Raw genomic sequence first — 17,800 nt, forward strand, 5'->3', positions numbered from 1 at the left:
TTTATTTATGTCGGTAGATGTCACCGAAGTAGTCCTAAAATTTACTTTTGATTTGTGGTGAACTTTGTTTTCACAACAAGTGGCCTGCCACCACAAGGAACGGTTCCAAACCTGGCTGAAAAGGTATTACAGAGTTGCACTTCCACCATTCAACATTATTTTTGACGTGTATTGTCGATAATGTTGAATTAAGTATTTTAAATCTCGAACAAATGAATGATTGGTCGAGATATGTAATACGCGACATGTGTGGCGTATTGTGCTCGATATGTCGTGCGGCATGTAATGCGTGACGTGTAGTGCGGCATGTAGTACGTGACGTGTAGTGCGCGAGATGATTGCGCATGAGGCCTAATGTCGGTGTTGCCATGCATTGACTGTCAGAAGTAAAGTGTAGACATTTGACATTTGCTAAAATTTTTTCATTTCCTGAATGAAAAATAATTCATTGACTTTAAAACACGCGGTGGTGAGTATGGCAGCTAGTGAATTGTAATATTTTCCATAATTCATTTCTTCTTTTCTTTTCATTAATCAATTTTGTTTTTGCATTTTCAGGTTAAAATATTTCAATGAACAGTCATATTACGACTCTGACTAAATATATGTGATATTAAAAATAGACATCAACCGATGTTATTGGTGCTGTAAAATGCTCAAGCCCTCCCAGTAATACTACACATACGGATCGTACACAAGGTATATATATATCTACAACCACTATCCACTCAGAATGGTATTTGTGGCATAGAATATGAAAGTGAACAGCCAACTCAAAAACAGTACAATCAAAGGCTTCACTTTCATCTATGTTCACGCCGTAGTAATACTCGAGAAAATTTCGAAGCCCACTTTCGTACTCATCAGGGTCTCAAACCCCATTTATGTAAAGAATGTGGTCACAGCTTTAATAAGGCTGATCATTGTCCCTCCCATTTCCGTGAAGCACATGCAAAAGTGAAACCTAAGTACATATCATATAAGGGATGCGACAAAGTATTTAAACGAGAAAGTTCTTATCACATGCACTGTAGCCGTATGCACAGGTCGAAGCGATCGAAGTTCTAAGGTACAAAATGAAATCAAATAATTTTAATTTTTTTTTTTTTGCATGAGGTCTATTCAACGTGTGGTTCCATCAAGATTTTACATATTACTCAACTGATGAAAACCATTCGATTCATTCTCACACAAATCTTCCATTTGAGAACGTAGATGATGAATTTTCCAGCCATTAATTTTACATAGTACATTCGGTTGATTTGCCAAATCAATAACTGTTGGTCTGCGCTCTTCGCATGGCGTTAAATCTGAATAGCGTTGAAAATCATTATTCGCCGTTTTCCAGTTTTGTTTGGAAGTATTTAGAAGCGAAAACTTTCTGCTGTTGGTTGCAAATTGTTATTTTTGTGATTGTTGTTGTTATTATGACCGTAATTAATAATTAAAGTATTTGCTGCATTTGTATTGCTGCCATCAGATGGATGTGCTAATTGGAGTGCCACCTCCACCACTTATTAGCATATTGTGGTGTATATTAACGTTGCCATGGTGGTGTGCATACATCTCATTGATGGGGTTAAAGTGTGTTGCGTCATTCGTACCGTGTGGCGACATATAGTTCTCCAACATAATGTGACCATGTTGTATTTGCTGTTCAACGCCGAAACTATTGTCGCGCCATCTGATGAGACTGGCGAGTCGCCGCATGTCATACGTTGAGTACCAATAACTACACTACTACACTGCCACTTGTTGCTGCTTGTGCGCGATCCTTCTTAGCCAATACGTCTGTTGTGAGTGTGTTGGACGATGATGAAGTTTGAGTTAGGGCCATTGAAGGTGCTGCTGCTGAAGCTGGTATATGTAAGTAATTGTTGTGCACCACTTGTTACGCCACTTTGTTGTAGTAATTGTTGTGTTGGTTGCGATACTGAAATTGTATAAGCTATTATTTGTGTATTGCGTTGCTCACTTGCTACTGGCAATTGGGGTGATCAGAAAAAAACCCATCAGGCTCGTGCTGGTGTATTTCAAGTATTGAATCGTTTGACTTTCGCTTCCACGCTATCACATTTGAGACGTGTCAATTCGCCTGTTGGTCGTGATGGCAAATTAGCTAAACCACGTCAGTTACACAATACTTTATAGGGTATGTTATGCTCTGCCGAAACACCGGAAGGGGCTGCTGTCGGATTGGTAAAGAATTTGGCGCTTATGGCTTCCATTTCTGTCGGCTCGCAGCCCTCACCCATCCCAGAGTTCTTGGAAGAGTGGTCAATGGAAAACTTAGAAGAAATTGCACCCTCTGCCATTGCCCATGCTGATATCCGTCAATGGTTGTTGGGTTGGTATATATCGTGATCCTGAACAATTGATGAGGACTTTAAGAAAACTGCGTCGTCAGATGGATATCATTTCTTCGGAAGTGTCAATGATTCGTGATATACGTGATCGCGAAATAAGAATTAATTTTTTTTTGTTAATAATTAATAAAGAATTTATACAGATGCTGGACGTATTTCTCGTCCATTATCCGTATATTTTTAATTTAACATGGTTTATGCAGCTCAAATAATCCTAGTTGACTTGTATTTGGTACTGGTACTAGTTGTACTCTGAAACCAATGAGGAACCTATCAAAGAGGTTGTGAAGCATCTAAATGAGTTTAGGTTCAACATAATGATTACGTCCCAACACAAATATGAGGGTGTGACTCATGACAAAAGGGAAAAATGGTTATTATTATTATTTTATTTATTACGGCCAAAAAAGCCTAATTCATTGTATAGTACAATTTACAAAATTCATAATTGTTTCTTAAAACTATTTCATTAAAAGGAAATGAGTATTCGAAACAGAATATGCAATTATTAAAATGCCACAGAAATGGCCGCTCAGGTTATTCTTGCCCAAACCAAATCGATTTATATACAATGATGACCGTTTGCATTGGGCAAACCTGAGATACCCATTGCCCCGAAGAAGATACTACAAACGGAGGTTTGTGAATTATGGTTTAGACAGGATGACAAGTTCCTCTTGCCCGAGGCATATATGCACTTCTATGTTATATCACCGCTTTTACGGAAGGATCCCACACACGATGCCCTTTGTGCGCTCTATGAAATGTTGGTTAAGTTTCGTTTGAGAGAAGAACTTTATCCGGCGACCGTTGTAGGCCTTTCTTATCAGTTTTATAATTCAGGAAGGGAGGTTCGGTTGTTCATGAATGGCATCCAACATTACCACGTTAGACTTGCTCTCATTTATAATTTAACAAACGCTTGAATCTAAGGATCGAACTAATATTGCTAGTATGTGTCAGGTAGAACAAAATATTGAACTAGCATGGATGTTAGTTGGTATGCATTATAATGAAGACTTTATGCTTACTGGTTTATCAGCGTTATCATCATATTATTTCGCTAAATTCTTACACAATAACTGGAGTGAAGATAAGCAACAAGTTGCAAAAAGTCTAATAGTTGAGTCTATACAATTGGTTTATGGCACAATGTCAATGGTGGATATTGGGGGGCCGGTATGAAACTAGAATCGTGTTTCAAGGTTGTATAGGCGCTGAAGGAACTAATCCTGAAATTATAGGAGAGCGATGGCATTGCCTTGTTTTAAGTCAGACAGGAACTTCGTTTTTAATCGTAGCCGAATATGCCAATACTGTACACGCCATTTTAGTTTCAACGAAACATTAATTGAACGATTTAAATCATTTGGCAAGATTCTATAGAGACAATATGCTTGTTAGATGTGCAATGCTATGTTTTCATATATTTTTCATGAACTGCTATCATTTGGTGTGCCCTTTATTGTGCGCAATTGGTTCTCGGGTATTGCTTCATCCAACATAAGTAGTTTACACTGAGATTCGTTTGGATAAAGACTAATTTATTAAAACACGAGTTTGTTGTGACTTGCTGATAAGGTTATCAAGGCATTTGTAAGTCTAGTGAGAATATCATTCATTAATTAATTAAATAACATTCGTGAAACTTTAAGAACATGCCCTTTCATATAATTATTAAATATGTGGCTTTCATGGATTGTAGCATTTACACCAAAATTTAAAAACGCTGATTGGCTGATTTTCTGGTTACTTTACTGAATCGGCCGAATAAGCAGATCTAATAAATTTCCTAATTAGATTATTAATTTTTAAGTTTCATAAGGTTCGGTTTGTTGATTGATCAGATTACTATTGCTTAGTTTACAGAAGAATGAAATTTATTAAATCGAAATAAACCAAGGAAATTAAATTTGGAACAATTTAAAATTCCTTATTAGGGATTCAATAGCAATAAAGCTGTTATGGCAAACTGAATATAGTTTGTCAGTCATATTATGGAATCATATTTGAACCAAATGTGGTTACTTTTAGTGATCAACAATTTTTACCCAATATTCATTCAACTTTCTGCATCTGTCCTGATTATCTTTTTTTGAGTGAGTCATGAATATGATACTTGTTAAAAGTTAATTTTCCGTTGAAGATCTTATTTCGTATGAGATGTGAAGAATAAACATATGATAATCGTATCCGAAAATCATTCATAAATTTCGACCAAACGATTGAAATATGTTCACGAATATGATCTGAAACAGACTGTGAAAAGCAGTCAAATATTCCTCCCAAACGATTAAATACATTTTCCTTGTGCTTATATAATGAAATGGTATGAACAAGTTCCTTTGGGGTTCCTTGCGATATTAAACTATTTTCGAACAATTGCGTGGTGGCAGCGGGGCAGCCACGCAATCGTTGGAAAAGGTATTATGTGGCAGACAGTATATCTGACTTAGGGTTCTGTTGGCCTCGTTCTGGGGAGCGAGAGCTGGGTTATTTGTGTGTGGGCCTCGTTCGGGGTGAACGAGAGCTGGGTTATTTGTGTGTGGGCCTCGTTCGGGGTGAACGAGAGCTGGGTTATTTGGGATAAAGGAGTGCGGACTATTAAAGTTCATTTTCGTTGTCGTTGGCCGGAAGTAGTACCAGTTTCGCGATTGGTCTGCTAATTTGTCCCTTAATTGTATTGACGTCAACAACACGTACACGGTTATCGGAACCTGGATGTGTGTTGACGATTCTCCCCATTCTCCACTCGTTTGGTTGTAGGTTATCCTCCTTGATGACGACTAGGTCCCCGGGTTTTAAGTTGGATTGTGGATGTTTCCATTTATACCGTCTCTGGATCTCGGTGAGATATTCCGATTTCCATCTTTTGCAAAAGGTTTGATGAAGGGCTTTCATCTTTTGCCATCGGTTTACAATGGTGGCAGGGTTTTCACTACAGTAGAGTTCAGGTGGAGCTAGAAGATGCCCACCTACGAGAAAATGGCCTGGAGTAAGCGGCTCCAGGTCGGAAGGGTCGTTGGATGAGGGACTTAGAGGTCTCGAGTTGAGGCAGGCCTCAATTCGACATAAGAGGGTTGTAAACTCTTCGAAAGTATATTTATGATCGGACGCGATCTTTCTAAAGTGGGTCTTAAAACATTCTACCCCCGCTTCCCACAAACCTCCCATGTGAGGGGCGCTTGGCGGTATAAAATGCCATTCTAAAATGTGATGGCTATATTTATTCACTGTTCCGTCCCTTGCTTCACGCAGAAATGCTTTAAACTCGGATCGTAAAGATCGAGAAGCTCCGACAAAGTTAGTACCATTGTCGGAGTAAACGTTTTTTGGACAGCCTCGTCTGGATACAAATCTGGCGAAGGCAGCTAGGAAGGACCCGGTACTAAGGTCGTTTGTCGCTTCGAGATGGATGGCTTTCGTCGAAAAGCAGACAAACAGGCAAACATATCCTTTTGAAATTCGATATCCCCTCCCTCGGTAGGATTTTATATCGAATGGTCTCGCGAAATCTACCCCAGTGTTTGTGAAGGCCCTAGTAAAAGTGGTGCGCTCTTTCGGAAGGATCCCCATAAGTTGCGTTTGTGTCCGCTTCATGTAAATAGTGCAGACTTTACAGTTGTGGATAACCGAACTTATCATGACTTTAACGCGTGGGATCCAGTACTGAGTGCGGATATGACGTAGCATCAGCTGGTTCCCTCCATGCAGGGTGGTCTCATGAGAGGATTGAACTATAAGTCTGGATAACCTGCAAGTGTAAGGAAGGATAATGGGATGACTTTCGTTATGAGACATGTCTTTGGATGCCCCAGTCCGCCCCCCAGTTCGAATGATGCTTCTTCGTCTATATATGGATTCAGGGGTAGAATCTCACTCTTGCCATTTATTAGTTTTCCTGACTTCAAATTTGCGTACTCTTCTTGATAATGTTGCCTTTGGCATACTGTTATCAATCTTCGTGTTGTTTTTTCTATTTCGTCAGAGGCTATCGAATGAGAATCCCTTTTAAAGGAGGCTTTAGTTGTTGGGTGCGTATTCTGGAAAAACCGAAGAATATAGGATATAACCCGCAAAGCCCTTGGTAAATCGGAAAACCTATCCAGAATATCAAAGTTATTTTTGACCAAAGTTGTATGAACTTTCACCCTCTTTTCCTCCATATTCGTATTGTAATCTTCTTCTTGTGTTGGTCAATTTTCGTTGTCTTCTTGTAACCAAGAAGGTCCCTGCCACCACAAAGAATTGTCGATTAGGTCCGAAGCGTAGAGGCCTTTGCTCGCCAAATCTGCAGGATTTGACGCGGAGTCTACGTGCCGCCATACTTTGTCTCCTACTTTATCGATGATTTTAGTTATTCGATGTTCCACGAACGTTGACCACGAACATGGTGGTTTTCGGATCCATGCCAGTACTATAGTCGAATCTGTCCAAAGAGTTACTTTAATGTTTGAAAGTTGCATATTTTCTATGGCCGACTCTATAATTTCTGCAAGTAGGACTGCGCCGCAGAGTTCCCGTCGTGGCAATGATATGGTTTTGACCGGGGCTACTCTCGTTTTGGCCATCAACAGGTTGGTGAAGACTTGATCTTTTGTTTGTACCCTCAGGAAAACAGTGGCGGCATATGCTTTTTCCGAGGCATCGCTGAATCCATGTATTTCGACATTGTCCTTCAATGTGTAGTGAACCCATCGCGGTATGCGTATATCGTTGATCTTTTCGTAGTCCGTCATGAATGATTGCCACCGATGTAGAGTAGTTTCAGACACATCTTCATCCCAGCCTGTCCCTTCCAACCAAATATTTTGCATTATTATTTTGGCTACAATTACGACTGGTGCCAGCCAGCCAAGAGGGTCGAAAAGTTTTGCGATCGCAGAAAGTATTGACCTTTTTGTTACGGCGTGGTTATTGTCAAAGGGTTTCGCTGTGAAGTAAAAGTAGTCGAAATGGGCGTTCCACCTGATACCGAGTGCTTTTACCATGCTGGTGTCTTCAAACTCAAGAAAATCCTCGCTTAATAGGTGTTGCTTCGGTATACCCTGTAGGATTTTCTTGCAGTTGGACGTCCATTTTCGCAATGGGAAACCTGCCGATTGCAATGCCAATGATATTTCGTCCCTTGCCTTGATTGCAATTTCGATGCTGTGCCATTGGATGCGATGTCTCCACGTCATCAGCTAGTTGGTGCAGCGTTCGAATCGCAAGATACGGAGCACAATTAACCCCAAAAGTTACCGTTTTCAATTCATAAATGTTAATTGGGTTTTTGGGGCATTTGCGAAATATGATTCGCTGATATTTTGTTTGGTCTTCATTGACCCATATTTGGCGATATATTTTCTCTATGTCGCTGTTAAATACGTATTTGAACAGCCGCCAACGTAGTATAAGAATTGTCAGGTCGGATTGAAGAATCGGACCTGGATATAAGGCATCATTTAGACTTTTGCCATTAGTGGTAGGACAAGATGCATTAAATACGACTCTGACTTTTGTCGTTGTACTTCCCTCCTTTATAACAGCATGGTGAGGTAGGAAGTAACAGTCATTTGAGTCTGGCGAAATATTGCCTATTTGTTTCATGTGCCCTAAAGTTTCATATTCGGATACAACTCTATTGTATTCCGTTTGAAGGACTGGGTTTTTCGCAAGTCGTGTCTCGTTGCGATAGAATTGAGAGCACGCACTTCTTAATGAGGGGCCTAAGTTAAACTCTTTCCTAAAGGGTAAGGAGACCACGTATTTGCCATCGTTGTTCCGAACTGTTGTGGATTTGTATAGCTCCTCGCAGTAAGTGTCATCGTTATTGATGCTCCTTTTCTTTGGAATTTCCTCCATCTCCCAAAAAGCCGCCAATTGTTTATCTAAAGTGACCTCATTGAAATATGAAACTAGGGTCTCATTTGTATCAACCGCACCTGTCCGGCCTCTCAAAATCCAGCCGAACACCGTTTCCTGTGCTATTAATGTGTTTAGCACATCTTTCCTAATGCCGCCTAACATAATTTGGGGGTATATGTCTCCGCCCAGAATTAGATCGACTGGCTCATTGACAAAGAATCGTTTGTCAGCCAGTACTAAGTCAGGGAATGCTTGCCTAGTCATTGCGTTTATTTGGCAAGTTGGAAGATTCCCTGTCAATTGTGGTAAATCCAGCATGATCGTATTGATCTCGATTAATGGGTCGGTTGGTGACCGCAGTTGTATGTTGCACGCTTCTTTTACTTGTGCAGACATTGTATTATTGATGCCCGAAACTTGGGCATGCAGGTGTTTGGATGGTAGATTAATTCTGCGCTTTAGTTTCTCGGTAATGAATGAACATTCAGATCCCGAGTCTATTAGGGCTCTCGCCGAATAGTCAACACCATTAAAATGAATATTGACCTGAGCTGTCCCTAGTAATACCCCTTTATTTGTGTTTGCGTAACATGAGTTCACATTATTAATCGGAGCGTTTTCTCTTTCAGCATTGCGTCGTATTTGAGCTTCCCGTGAGGTAGATGCTCCGATAGTGTCAGGAGTATTTGTTGGTTTTGGCTGATTCGAAATATGAAGCAGCGTATGATGTCTTAAATGACATGTGGCACTGTTCATTTGACTGGTGCACTTTGTCACCGAATGGCCAGCAGAAAGGCAGTTTATACACCCACGGCTGCTCTTAATTTGTTCAAACCGTTTATTGGGTGTTAAACGTAAGAACTTTTCACACTTTGAAATTCGATGTGCAGGACTTTTGCATATCTTACACGTAGGTTTGGCTACTGTTGCACTTGCCTGGTAGGACCCTAATCTTTTCGACGATGTATCTACCGAGGAACGAGAAGCATGTGGCTTAGAGGGTTTTGAAACCGTATCCCCTCTTATATCTACGACAGTTTCCAACGTTTGGAATCTGGTGGATAAGAATTTATCCATATCTGCCCATTTTGAAATTTCTGTTTTATTTTCTATGGTTTGTTCCCATAGAGCCAGTGTGGTTTCTGGCAGTTTTGTGGAGCACAAATACGTTAGAATTGCATCCCAGTTTGATATGTCAATCTTGTGACACTGAAGCGCTGAGATACAATTGTTTATTTCACGTTGCAGTTTTTTAATGAAGCTACCGCATTCGCTCTCAACTGCTTTTAAACTAAAAAGAATTTTTAATTGGGCATTGACCAAGATACGTTTGTTTTCGTATCGGTCACATAAATTTTTCCCCGCTGTATCGAAACCGTCTGTTGTTAAGGAACACCGTTCCACTATCTCTTTGGCCTCCCCTTGAGTTTTTTGCCTTAAATAGTATAGTTTTTGCACTGCATGGAGTTTACTATTATTAATATATATGGCAGTGAACATGTCCCTAAAAGACGGCCATGAAATATAGTCACCTTTGAAAATATCCGTATCACATGCTGGCAGGCGCACATGATATTCCATATTATCTGAGACATCTACTTTCTTATCTTTCTTTTCAAAATTTTCCAAAAGCTCAGCTATTGCCGCCTGACACTTTAGGAAGCTGAAATAGCACATTTTATGCTTCTTCTTGATAGCCGATAAGTCCTTTGAATCAAGCTCTGATGAACCTAAGAGCTTTTCGTATGTCACCTTCGTAGCTTCCCACAGAGTTTTTAACTCATCCCTTTGGTATATTAGGGAGTGTTTACTGTGTTGTGAAGGTGACATGTCGTTGAAGTCATTTTCATACTCCGTCACTGCATCTGCTTGGCGTGTATAGGTCTCCATTGTGGATAAAAATAAAAACCCAAAAGTTTATACAGAAATTGCCTTTGCAGAGAGTAGTGAGTGAAAATGTCGCCAAAGGACAGAACTTGGAAGTGATAATGTGACAAGTGAAAGGATTTGGTGTATGCGTATGTATGCACAAATTTACCAATTGATTGTGTTAGCCGATAAGTTATGGCTAACGTGAAAAGACTATACAGAGGCTTATGTGCCAAGTGGGATAAGTACACTTTCGTGGTGGCAACGGCGCGCACCCACGTAAATGTTAAGGAATGTGCTAATGCAGATTTGCTACTGAATTGTCTAAGCCAATAAGTAATGGCTAGTGAAGAAAGTGGTGTTAGTGAAAAGATAAAGAAATGTATGAACGTTCGTTATGGACTTTTTGGTAATTTAACCAAGGGCTGTGATCTTTTGTATCACAAAAATTAGATCAGTAAAAAACTGATTTGTGGATTGCCGCAAGTGAAAAATAAAAATAATTCAATTTTTAAAAAATTGAACAAGAAATAAGCCTTTTGGCCACCCAAACAACAACAACAACAATATATGTGTATGTAACTAAGTGCACTTTGTACTATAGCACCAAACTAAATTGCAAACGTATTGCCCGTGTAAATAAGTGCAAGCGATTTTTATGTGGAAGAAAATTTTATTTAATTAAATGTGCGCCTAAAATAAATTTACAGGTTTCTGAAAAAGTAACCTTACCAAATCGAATTTTGTGCAGTGGATTAAATGAATTTTTTCAGATAAATCCTGCAAAGGTGAAAATAGAAAAGTGACGCAAATCGGTGTTTGAGGTTATGTTAACCCTTTAGAGCAGTGTTGTGCTACCTTGAGCTGTGTCCGGAAAATCTTACCGCTGGTGGGGGATTGTTCCGGATAGTCACAAGGCGTGTTGCACAAACTTTAAATAACTGCGTTAAGCGCCTTTTTCTATTTTGGACAAAGTAAAAGCTTCTCACTTCACGAAGAAAAAAAAACAAAATCACTTGCACTATTACATATAAAGAGTCACTTTGTAATTTGTAATTTTATTTAGAACTTTTATTAAAAGTGAAAAGGAAAACCCTACCTAGCACGGAATATTTTCAACCACGTACCTTTATTAATTCGTTGATCCGGAGTACTCGAATGTGAATTAAATTTTGTTGTTGGATGTTTCCAAAAGGTACCACCAAAATTTATCAGTTGTTGTATATTGGATATAAAATCGCTGGTATCACCAAGAAAGTTGTATTATTTGCTGTTGAAATTTTTGGTTTTTCCTGTGTATTCTCACGAGTTTGGTATGCTGATATTTGCTTTAATGCCTAGAGAGTTGAGTGGACTGTAATTATTATTGATTGGCTCTAAGGACCATGAACAAGTACGTGGCGGCAACGGCGCGCACCTACGTATTTGTTAAAAAATAGTTTAAGGCGAAAAGAAAGGAAGAAAATAAAAAACACCAAAAAGGTTTCGTATTAATAAAAGGGAAATTCACAGTGGTTTTTATTCAATATGTATAAATACAACAAGTGTTAAGGAAAATTATTAACAGATGTTGTGAAAATGAAAATGTTAAATATATTTTCGGAAATTATAAAATATATTTAATGAAATTGACAACTTACGTGAACGGGCGATTGCGTGTTCCTTTGCTGGCTGCTGGATTAAAAGAGGACGAGCCTCTTTGCGACATGAGCCGATGAACCCGAGATACAGCTCCTTCGTTGGGTTTCCCGGCAACAAAGTTGCTATACCGCGGGCTCACAGCGGTAAAAATCTAAGATACATGCGTACCACCACTCACACATGCCTGTGTGTATTAGTGATCACAAGCATATGTGGGTGGTAGTAAACGAAGGAAAGAAGAACATTATGTTACGAGGGAGGGGAGATATATTTAGGCCTGTGGCCTAAACACATGACATCAGGGTCGATATGCAAGGAAGGATTATGCGCTATAAGAACCAGGATGTACCACTCAACTTCAGTTTGGAGAAAGGGTTCAGCAGTAAGCGAGTAATGGTGGAGGCGATTCGACAAAGACCTCCAAAGTCAAAACAGTAGATCGGGCAAAGATTGATGGAACGAATGGGCCAAACAAAGCAAAATCAAAGATACCTGCGAGACTGGCATTGAAAAACCCTAACGGACGCACTAAAACGAACGAAAGAATTTCCCAGAAAGAATGCAAGGGTGGTTTCAGGCCATGGCGCACTACGTCGGAAACGTCGGAACGATACTGATTATGTGAAGCCAATCCGTCAACAGCAAGCTCTACAAAGTAGTTCATTGGCCAAACAACAGAGTGTGAGGGAACGAGGTATGCCTGTCGTAAAAACTAAAATACCAGATTCAAGGGGCTGTGTAGCGCAACCATTCAGGTTTCCAGCGCAATATATAGCTTCTCCAAACCCAATTTTCAACCTCACCTATCCGCGGCGAATCCTGTTTCACTAACAGACGAGGCTCTGGCGACCCTAAGCTCCTCATGGAGCTTGGGGGTGGGGAGAACCATCACATCGATAACACTCCCCAAAGCCCTCGGGGAGCAACCTTATCGCTACAACAACAACAACAACAACAACCGGATAACGAGTAGTAAGATGAAACGCAGGTACGATGAGAACAATAATTCGGAAGGTTTCTTGGAGGGAGAGTTGGTACTGTTATACAACCCTCACTGGCGGAAAGGTGTTCCATCCAAATTTTGGTGCAGTTGGGAAGGCGCGTGCAGAGTTGTGAAGAGGATCAGTGATGTCATCTACCGCATACAAGCAATTGGAAAACCACGAAATAGAAGAGTGGTTAATTTGGAGATGCTGGCAGCGTTTAGATCGGGAAATTTTTCTGATTGGCACGATCAGACTTAGGTAGAGGGCAGTGTGACGAATATTAGCAACACTAAGGGATACTATCATCTCTAAGCCAATACTAAGCAGTGACTTGTATGCACATCAATAAATCAATCATTATGTCTATACATATGTCCATACAAGCAGCGGAGAGCAACGCACAAACACATGCATATATCTGAGATACTCCAAAAAGTAGGCAATAATTTGTGAAAGTATCACTCACATACACACGCGCATATGAGAAGCTATAATCGTAGTTATAGCTGGTAATTTTATAGCTGGTAACTAACTAGTAAATTCTATAAATAGGAGCGCCTAAAAATATGCCAACGAGGAAACCAAACAGCATAAAAGCAGCAATAGTTGAGGCACGACAAGTCAGTTTGATTTAAGCAAGCTCTCAGTTGCGAAGTATAAGTGTTATTGGGAAGTACTTTATTAAAGGCCATTTTGCATTATTGAATAGTGGCGTTATTTATTCAACAGTTTAGTGATTCGAACGTTAGTAGAAGGTTGCAAATAAGCGGAATTGCTCTAAATTCGTTACAATATTTACATGTATATTTTGTTATCTTTGTCGTAATATTTTTTGTATCTACCATTATTGGCAGTCTGTAAGAACTGTATGTTCATAGACTGAATAAATAAATATAAATAAATAAATTAAATTAAATATTATTGTGTCGTTTTCGAGAGCGGGATTGATATTTTTGTAAAATTTATATTTTAGAAGTGTTGGGTTGGGAGCGTGCTCCGCCTATTAAACCAAAGATCCTGGGTTCAGCTTCCGGGCAAGGCAAGTAAAAAAATGTAGAAAAAAGTTTTTTTAATTAGGAAAAAAAATTTGTTTCGGGGCGCCCCTCGACAGTGATTTGGCAAACACTCCGAGTGTATTTCTAAAAAGCTTCTTAGCGAAAACTCATCTGCCTTGCAGACGCCGTTCGGAGTCGGCGTAAAACATGTAGGACCTGTCCCGCCGATTTTTCGGAAAATTTAAAAGAAGCACAACGCAAATTGAAAAAGACGCTCGGGCTTAATTCTCTTCGAAGGTACATATGTACATCGCGACTTGTATATTTTTTTTATTATACATAGAAAATGAGTAAATTAAAATAAAATGAAGTTCATAGACCGTATGTCCGACTATTTCTAAGCCCATGGCGGTTCATCATCAGCGATCCATGTATTGAAGGCTTGACGTTTAGCGCATCAAGCTACCAATGCACAATGAAATTTTTTCAATTTTTTTTTTTATTTTAATTTTATTTATTACGACACATACTTAACTTAAAAATATGATTGCATTAATTAACAATGTGTACTTAATCTAAATTTTTAACTTAAAAAATTTATTTATGACACATGTATCACTAATGCATTTAAATCTCAACAACTATATCATTTAATCGGCCTAGATTTAGAGTAATCAGGTAAGCGGCTCTTAAATAAGTTTCTATCACAATTTTTAATTTATTCAGATAGTTCCTTGGACCATTTTAACCCTTTGTAAAAAAGACTATTTTGTTCTGATTCGGTTTTATAATTGGTCAATTTAAAATCATTTCTCTGCCTTGTATTTATATCCAGGACCTCGTAGTTAAATGTAATACTTGTTCTGATATACTCTGGAAAATTTCCGTGTTTTATATTATAAATAAATTTCATTGTGTTGAAGAATATTCGATGTTTAATGCTCATCCAATTTAAACTTAGAAGCATGTCTTTTATAGTAGTATCATAATGTTTGCTTAAAATAAAGCGAATTGCTTTATTTTGCATTTTTCGCAACTTATCAATTTGCGAGTCTTTCATAATAAAAAATATTGTTGAGCAAAAAATAAAGTAAGGCTCAACTACGGATCTATAAACCTTTACTTTGTAATAATTACTAAGTTTTTACAAGTGCTTTGAATAAACCATAATTTATTTGCTATTTTACTTACTGTATAGTCAACATGGGCATCAAATTTTACACCCAAATATTTAATCGTATTTACGTTTTCAATTTCAATATTACTTATTGTAATACTCAGTTTTAAAATTAGCAATGTTTTTTTTTGAAATAAGCATGTATTTAGCTTTTTTCTATATTAATTTTAATCTGTGTGCTAAACACAGAGAGATAAAAAGGGCGTTTAAGTCACTTTGTATCTTTATTCTTATATCATTTTCATTTTTGCCATTTATAGAATTTAGACCATCTTCAGCGAAAAGTTTTATGGAGCTGAATTTCAATACAGAATTTATATCATTAATATAAAAATTGAATAAAATTGGAGCAGGAACAGAGCCTTGGGTTAGGCCAATCTTAGCATCCACTTCATCTGATATTTTCGAACCAATTACTCTTCTTTGTTTACGATTTGTTAAGAAATCTTTAAACCAATCAGTCTAACATCTCTAATGCCTATTCCTTCCAATTTTTCTAATAATATTTTTTTATCTATAGTTTGGAAAGCTCTTTTAAGATCAATGAAAACTGCTATTCTCGTCTTTTTATTATTAAGTTCTTCTTTCCATTCCGTTCCCATTTATAACTCATTTCCTACTTAGTTTAGAGTCAGAATTTTTCAAATCAGCATAAAATATTTTTTGTCATATATTTTGATAACTTGCATCTCTATCGTTAGGTCTACGTGAAATAAATTAGTCCCGAAAATATTTTGGCAAAATTTTAATTTTTGCAAAAGTTATTCGCAAAATAAGTTTGTAATAATTACTAAAACTTCGTTTTTAAAAAATCGTTATAATTCAACGGTTTAGCCAAATTGAATGAAATGGATGGCATATGAAAAGCAATTGTGTATATTTTGATATACTTTTGAAAAATTTTAATAAAAGTGATTTTTTAAATTTTTTGGTGTCTCCTTTTTAAGGATAATTGGGTTTTATCAATGTTCTCAGCCTAGGAAAAATTGGAAAAAAACACAGTAGGTTCACTGGAACCTTGCAGACTGAATTCCGTCGAAAAAAAGATGGTGACTCTTTATGTTGAGCCATAAAAGCAAATAATTGCTCTACTCCCAACGTCACTATAATACATATTTCCACCTTTTAAAGTACTTTTATTCGATAATTGTTTTTGATTTATATTTCTTTCGAAACAGGAAGCAGACAATTTTCAGTAAGTCAACAAGCATGGTTCAATTATGTACAGGTTGGCTCATCTCATCAGCTGATTTTATTTATGTCATTGCAAGGTCGAAGGGATTGTCAAAAGGAGATAGCAAACTCAAAATGAAACCAACACATTGGCAACATTTTACTTACACATACAAAAACTGCTAAGTTTTATGTTTCCATTCCATACCATTCGCACCAACACCAATACACAGATTTTGACAATTTGAACAGACATATTTTGTTGCTTTGCAGATGAGCCAACCTGTATATAGTTGAACCATGGTCAACAAGCTATTTACACTAAATATATTATAATTGGAAATTTCCGTAATCATGCCAGCACCAAATTGCTTTTGTAATCCTTTGTGAAAAAAAAGCACAACCATGTTTGGCATGGATTAAGATTAGTGAGTGATAATTGGGGGATTAATTCTAAAACGATAATCGGGAAGTATTTGTGTGCTACGTGTCGGTTAGAAATAAGTAAAAGAAAAGCAGAACTTCCAAAAACAGGCGAAACGAGCGAATCCGAACATGACGTACCTAACTTTTTAATTGTAATGTGGAACCAACGCCTCTAACACCCCTTTCCTTATGGTCCACCCCTGTTGAAACGGCAAGTTTCCTTGGACTCCCGTTAGAGGATATTGATGACAATTTGTGATCGGTCGCGGCTATTAGGTGGGGCGAGCATTGCTACAACAACAACAACAACAACGTACCTAACTTAAATACTGATGACTCAGAAGGTATGATTGATTATACTATCAAACAGTTCATGGTCATTATGCACACCTATTTACATACATGTATAATTCTCATATAATAGAGGAGTACTTCTTCGTATCTCGTATGGAAAGCAAGGAGTCAGGACCAGAAGATACTCTTTCAGACGCAAAAGTAACCGCTGAAATGAAAGTCGCTCTGTCTAACCTTACTAATAGGCAAGAACAAATGCGTCTACTTACATGTGCTCCGGTTGAGTGGTCAGCAGCGCCATTAAGTAGTAAACTCGGAGTAACGCGATACATGGCAGGGACTGCTTTAAAATCACGAAACTCAGTTAGATTTTGCTCCATTCCAAAGGCAAAACAGGATCATTCTTTACCCAGGAGTGTGGTGGACAAAGTAACGCAGTTTTATTTGTTGGACGAGTGTAGCAGGGTAATTCCTGGTAAAAAAGACTACATTACTATAAATGGATTGAAGCAGCGGGTACAAAACCGACTTTTATTGGGTGATATAAAAGAGCTACACACTAAATTTCTAACGAAAAACACAAGTTTTAAAATAAGTCTCTCCTCTTTCAATAAGCTGCGGCCCGAGTATTGCATTGTTGTGGGAAGTAGTGGGAGCCATAATGTATGCGTGTGCAAAATCCACCAGAACATGAAACTTAAAATTCAAGGTTTAAACGACGCAATTAAAGTTGCAGGATGCGGTGAAAGGTTTTCTCTCGGTGATATGGTGAAGAAGATAGTTTGCTCTACAGAAAGTGAACTATGTATTCTGCAAAGCTACAGACGTTGTCTAGGACTAGACGATTATATTTTAAACGGTCTAGAAAATGAACTTGAAAACCCAAATGTACGGTACAAACAATGGACTTGCACGGACAGGTAAGCAACATTTATAACCTCTCAAAGCTTTGAAATCAAATGTGCATATAAAAATCTTCCTTTATTCAGATGTGAATTAATTGAAAAAGAACAATCGATCACG

General features: G+C 38.1%; 1 long non-coding RNA gene and 1 pseudogene across 2 annotated transcripts in view; both read left to right on the top strand.

Moving 5' to 3' along the window:
- Positions 1-399: 399 nt before the first annotated feature.
- LOC137239940 (uncharacterized) overlaps positions 400-17,800 on the top strand; it is a 30,776-nt gene continuing 13,375 nt past the window's right edge. The window contains exons 1-2 of one of the 2 annotated variants that reach the window (XR_010949556.1): positions 400-469; positions 559-699. This is a non-coding gene — a long non-coding RNA (uncharacterized lncRNA). Of the gene's footprint in view, positions 493-558; positions 700-17,800 lie in introns of both variants that reach the window. The other variant, XR_010949557.1, reaches the window with a different exon arrangement.
- Positions 1,816-2,550, top strand: LOC137239073 (DNA-directed RNA polymerase II subunit RPB2-like; annotated as a pseudogene).

The sequence above is a fragment of the Eurosta solidaginis genome, chromosome 2 (genome assembly GCF_040869045.1).
Source record: "Eurosta solidaginis isolate ZX-2024a chromosome 2, ASM4086904v1, whole genome shotgun sequence".
Classification (NCBI taxonomy): Eukaryota; Metazoa; Arthropoda; class Insecta; order Diptera; family Tephritidae; genus Eurosta; species Eurosta solidaginis.